The sequence below is a fragment of the Arachis duranensis genome, chromosome 1, assembly GCF_000817695.3.
Source record: "Arachis duranensis cultivar V14167 chromosome 1, aradu.V14167.gnm2.J7QH, whole genome shotgun sequence".
Classification (NCBI taxonomy): Eukaryota; Viridiplantae; Streptophyta; class Magnoliopsida; order Fabales; family Fabaceae; genus Arachis; species Arachis duranensis.
In genome coordinates this window covers 31835023-31841709 of record NC_029772.3, presented here as the reverse complement: position 1 = coordinate 31841709, position 6687 = coordinate 31835023, and positions in this window count along the sequence as shown.

Here is a 6687-nt window from a genome sequence, read left to right as displayed (position 1 = left end):
CGTCTAATACAATAGCAAAAGGTCCTATTTGTAGAGAACTAGTAGCTTAGGGTTTACAAAGATGAGTAAATGACATAAAAATCCACTTCCGGGCCTACTTGGTATGTGCTTGGGCTGAGCATTGAAGCATTTTCGTGTAGAGACTCTTCTTGGAGTTAAACTCCAGCTTTTGTGCCAGTTTGGGCGTTTAACTCCCATTCTTGTGCCAGTTCCGACGTTTTACGCCAAAATTCTTGAGCTGAATTGGAACGCCTGTTTGAGCCATCAAATCTCGGGCAAAGTATGAACTATTACATTTCTGGAAAGCCCAGGATGTCTACTTTCCGACGCAGTTGAGAGCGCGCCAATTAGGCTTCTGTAGCTCCAGAAAATCCACTTCGAGTGCAGGGAGGTCAGAATCCAACAGCATCTGCAGTCCTTTTCAGCCTCTGAATCAGATTTTTGCTCAGGTCCCTCAATTTCAGCCAGAAAATACCTGAAATCACAGAAAAATACACAAACTCATAGTAAAGTTCAGAAAAGTGAATTTTAACTAAAAACTAATAAAAATATAATAAAAACTAACTAAAATATACTAAAAACATACTAAAAATAATGCCAAAAAGTGTATAAATTATCCGCTCATCAGTGTTACATCTTGTTACTGATCGGAGGCTACCTGATGATGGACAAGTCGAACAACTTGGTCCATCTATGTTGGCTGCCACCGCTGCATGACTTTGGGCGGTGCCGTGCATTGTCGTGGGGCTCGGTGGTGCTTACCTGGACATACCATTCATTGTACTCTGCATCACACTGAAGCATCACAGACATCACCGGTTGCACTCCACTGTTGATGTCCTAAATATACTAAAGATTTTCTCCGTGGTGTCCACCTGACTGAGAAATTTTCATGTATCTTATAGCTGTGAGGTAACAATTGTTTATGTGTTTCTTATCTTTTGAATTTGTAACTTTTTATGACATTGCGTAACATGAACTTGTGTTATTCTTGTAACTGGTGGCAGGTTGATAGGAATGTCGTAACAAAGCAGAGACCAGCATGAGGCGAGGATTCTGCGATCGCGTCTAGCGATAGACCAACTACGCTGGGACGAGGTTAGCACTATGATTAAAATGACCAATTTTTTAATTTCATCCTGTATATAGACTTTATTGTTTAAATATTATTGAATATTTACAGGCTATAAACAATAAATTTTTGTTGATACTGTAGTAATTTTTTAAACTTAAATGTAGTTTACTAAAATATTGATATGAAATAATAAAATAAACTAATAGTATGAACAAAAAATTAAACATATACCTCTAGAAGAATGTCTGGAGCACCATAGATATAATGAATGGTTTTATTTTTTTAATAGGTTGGATATTATTTATGAATAGGTTTTTTTTTATGCTAAATTGTAGTAATTGGTGCTCAAATATTTATTGTTTGTTGTTCAAATATATTATATGGTTTGTTGTTCGAATATTCATTTATTCTATAATAGTTATTTCAGTTTATCTGGACGCCGTATGATGACCCTACTCCCCAGGCTCTATGCCCCCCGTCGTTAGTCGAGCAGGCAGAGTGGGGGACATGGATGTCAGTCGTCCCCCTTGTTTGCTTCAACCTTGTCATGTTTTACCAGTTTAACCAGGTGAAGCACCGGTTCAATGGAGAGCAGACAGTATCTAGTTCCCCGGTCAATGTCACAGGTTCATTACCACCACAGGCGGGGATGAGGATGCGTGGTGGGTTAACAAACATGATGAGTGGAATACTGGCTGGACGAGTCATTTTGAGGAGGGTCGTAGGATCTCCATTTAGCACACCTTTGACTATAGGCCGACCTAGGAGTACTAGGATTAGTGGCGGGGCGCTTGCTAGGTTAGGCACTTATCAGACCAGGATGTACTCGATGATTCAAGGCTAGCCGATTTACCTGATGACGTCCAGCTTACTGCCAGCCAACCGAGGGACATTCTCCACCTTCCCCACGATGTCTCGGATCGGCATATGCGTGCGAGGGAGGTCAAGGAGGACACTCGGATGCCTGATAGGAGGGAGAGAGGTGCCAGAGAGCGCAAACCAAGCGAAGGGGTTAAGAGGGAGAGGGTCAGGCCTTACCGATCACGACTGGATGTAGAGTTGGATGAGGAGGCAGAGTACGACAGACAGGAAGGCCATGGAGACATCTCCGCAGGAGGCGATGATTCACCCCCCACCGCCACCTCCTCCACCTCCTCCACCTCTTGGACTGCATGATCCATCTAGTTCTAGAGATAAGCAGCATGGGCTTGTTTGGGACACCTCACCCCCCGGATGGCATGATGCCCGCCCATCCAGTAGCAGCTATCAAGAGGAGCAGATGGTTGAGAAGATATTCGTTGAGGATGCATTCCAACTTCATACCGCTGACCCACTGTTGATACAATGCCTTGCCGACCAGTTCTGGACTGGCATGGAGCAGGAGTTCGGGTAGTTTCATCAGCTATCTGCTCCATCACAGACGTCAGCTTGGATGCCACAGATATCGCTGGGTGCTTCTTTAGGATACGGGGTAGGGGTGAGACCGGGTGCGCAGTATGCGACGCCACCGTTAGTGGAGTACGGGATCTTGTTGACCTCTTCCTATTCTCAGGTGACACCCCCTTCAGCTCCACTACCTCAACCTCATCCTCATCTGCACCAGTATGCCTCTGTTCTTTACTCCTGGGGCTACTATATCCCACATCTCCCACCATCTCTGTAGCAACCACAGGATCATACTATGCAGCCCCACCCTCATGTAGGCCCTCTAATGCGTGAACATCTTTCTTATCTTTTCTTAGTAATTTGCATGTGGATTTATTATATTATTCTACGATTTAGGTGTTTTAAGCTAGCATAAATTCTACTTTGAGTTGTTTTGTAATTTAATTTATTACAAGTAGCATTCAGGCAAGTTTGGTAGAGTTTGGAAAAGAGAAAAGACCAAGCATTAAAGGCAAGTGCAAAAAGAATTCGTGGATGCTGTCAACTCTGATCACTTTACACTCCAACAAGTATACCTTGAGCTACAGAGGTCCAAATGATGCGGTTTTAGCGGCACTAGAAAGCTACTTCTAGAGCTTTCCAACGATTTATAATAGTTTATACTTATTCTTTGGATTTAGAGCGAAAGTGGTGCCAAACGCCGTGACGTTTGGCACCGTGATCAATGCCATATGCATCATAAGTCTCAAGTATAGCGCCTCATAAGCCAAGTTGGACGCCATCATCACAAGTGTCAAGCAAGGAAAACTCAAGGATCCCAAGTTAGGTGCCACTGAAATAATCTCAAGGCAAACTCCAAAGCCTTCACACCAAACACCAGGCATTCCATAGCACTTCAAGTTAGGCGCCACCAATTGCATCCAGGGTGTGATCCCACATGTATTTAATTTATATTTTAATTTATTTTTAATTAGAAAAAGGTATTAATTATTTATGTTTTTGAATTTGATTTCTAAATCAATTAGAATCAGATATAAAAGAGAAGATATCTCAGGCATGTGGGCACACTTTTCCTCTTCCGCACTTTACACTTTTCTCTACTAGGGTTTTTCCACGCCATGAGTAACTAAACCACCATTTTTAAGGTTATGAGCTCTATTTAATTGAATGGATTAATAACTATTTTTTTCTACTTCTGATTAATGCATTGATTTATTTCAAGAATATGTTTCATTCTTCATTCTATGGATTAGAGTGTATTTGAAAATAACTCTTTTCTAACTTGAATTCTTGTTGAATTTTGGAAAAGTTACTCACCTGAATAACAGCTTGAAACTGAATTCTCATAACTCTCTAATCATCTGAATTTAATATGATACGTGACAATATAATCATATCATCTTTGGATCTTTATGGTTTTGTGTGGCTATAAACTAGGTTTTGAACTTAAACCCTCTAATTATATTAAGTGACCAAAGAATTGGCAGTTAATTGAGTTAGAGAAGGATTAGATTATCAAGAAATTGGAATCTAATCACTTAAAGTTGCTATGAATTAAATCCTTGCACAATCAAAGTGGTTAATAAGAATTGTTAATCCAAAAAAGTAAATATCTCAAAAAATTTAATTGTTTTCTCATATAATTCTCACAACCAATTTACCGTTTACTTTCTTAATTTCTCTAATTACCGTTTAATACAAATTGAACCCAAAACACTCCTTTGTACTTGTCTGACTAAGTAAATCATTCAATTATTGTTGCTTGGTCCATCAATCCTCGTGAAATCGACCCTCACTCACCTGAGGTATTACTCGGTACGACCAAATGTATTTGCGGGTTAGTTTGTGATTTTCTAAAACTGCAGCAAGTTTTTAGTGTCGTTGTCGGAGATTGATTGTGATTGATAACTATCCATTGTTTGATTACTTAGATTAGACATCCTTTGCTTTAATTTGGTTTATTTTTTTACCCTTTATTTTTTGAAAACTTACTTGGTATTTTTCTTTTGTTTTATTAAATTATTTTTCTATTTTTCTTTAATTTTCGAAATTAATTTTCATGTTTTTCTCTTTGTTTTATTCATTTTATTTTCTTATTTTTCCTTTCTTATTTTTTGAAATTTTAGTTTAATTTTTTCTTTAATTTTTAAAAATTTGTCCTCTTTATTTTAGTCTATTTTATTCTATTTCTTTTACTCAAGTTACCTCACTGGAAATTCACTTCACCCTGGTGTAGAGATTCTCATTTTTTTGTTTTCTATTTGTTTATGAGTATGAACAAAGAGAAGGAACCTCTTATTGAATTTGATCCTGAGATTGAAAGGACTTTGAGAAGACGCCTACAACAAGTTAGGGCTTACAGAGCTAGTGAGAATCTCAAGGATAATTTTGAGAAAGAAGCTGAAGAAATCACTATGGAGGCAAACAACAGCAATAATGTTTCTATCCCTAATACTTTTAATGCTCCTGAGCAACCCAATAGAAAAACTTAGTTCTTACATTGCTCCTAATCCCACCTTTTATGGCAGTAGCATTGTTGTGCCAACTTTCAAGTGGAGAGAGGGTGAATCTCTCTATGAAACTTGGGAGAGATATAAGTTGATGCTGATAAAATGTCCTCCTGACATGTTTTCCTACTGGATCTAGTTACATATCTTTTATGATAGAGTTACTGAGGCCACCAAAATATCTTTAGATAATTCTACAGGTGGATCTCTTCACATGAAAAAGACCCCTGAGGAGGCTCTAGATTTGATTGAGATGGTTGCTAACAACCAATATCTGTATTCTTCTGAGAGGACCTTTGTGAGAAAAGGAGTCATGAAATTCGATGCTTTGGACACAATTCTTGCTCAGAACAAGGCTATGTCTCAATAGATAAATGTCATTACTCAATAATTGGCTGGACTACAAATTTCAGCTATTAATACCCAAGATGCTTCCTATGACATGAGTGGCAACCTTTCTCAAGGTGAGACTTATGATTATGGTAAATTTTCTCCTGAACAAGTCAATTACATGGGAAATTTCTCTAGACCCCCAATAATGATCCTTTCTCTAAGACTTATAATCTGGGGTGGAGGAATCACTCAAACTTTGGATGGAAAAATCAACCACAGAGGCACCAGAGCTTCAATAATAATCACGACCATCAGAATGAATTCAATCAGAGTAATTTCAACAACAACAATGCAACTTCTCATTTTCAAAAATCTTCTAACTTGAAATCTATAGTTGTAGAGCTCTCCAAGAGTACTCTTAGTTTCATGCAAGAAACCAGAGCTACAATTAGGAACTTAGAGGTTTAGATGGGTCAACTAGCCACAAAAGATGCTGAGATTGATCAGAGGTCCACAAATATCTTTTCTAGTAACACAATTCCAAATCCAAGAGAGGACTACAAGGTTATCACCTTGGTAAGTGAACTAGTGGCAGGTAAGGTGTAACATCCTAACTTTTAGCACCTCATGATCGTACTAAAAGCTCAGGCGTTACTTACCACTAAACCTCTTTATTCTATACTATTTTTATTTAAAATTGAGCCTTCGTGAATACGAACCAAAACTTTTCACCAAGAAAACGAAGAATCGATACTTTAAATCATTTAATCACAAAATTATATATATCCACGTAGCATTATATACATAGACTTACTGAAAGATCCTCAAATACAATTCCTACCCCTCTAAAAACTACAACAATAAATGATGAGGAAAAAATAAAATCTAACAACTCAACTTGTAAACAGAATCTTCTATGCTCTTGTAGTTTCGCACTAAATCTTCGCACCTATAGCTGAAAGGGCTGGAAATAGGGGGTAAGAATTGGGGAGTTCTTAGTAGGGTCGGGGTGTATAGTTATAAAATTAATTTAATTACTGATGATAAATTAATTTCTAAAAATAAGGGATTCCAATTTATAAAAATAAATTTTAACTTATTTATATTTATATTTTCAAAATTGTAGGTCGTTACATAAGGAAGCACAAGTTACTGAGGAACCAGTTGAAAAAGAAGCTCCGGAGAAGGCACAAGCCAAGGAGAAGTACACCCTTGAGAGGTGATGAGCGGATAATTTATACGCTTTTTGGCAATGTTTTTAGTATGTTTTTAGTACATTTTAGTTAGTTTTTAGTATGTTTTTATTAGTTTTTATTTAAAATTCACTTTTCTGGACTTTACTTTGAGTTTGTGTGTTTTTCTGTGATTTTAGGTAATTTATGGCTG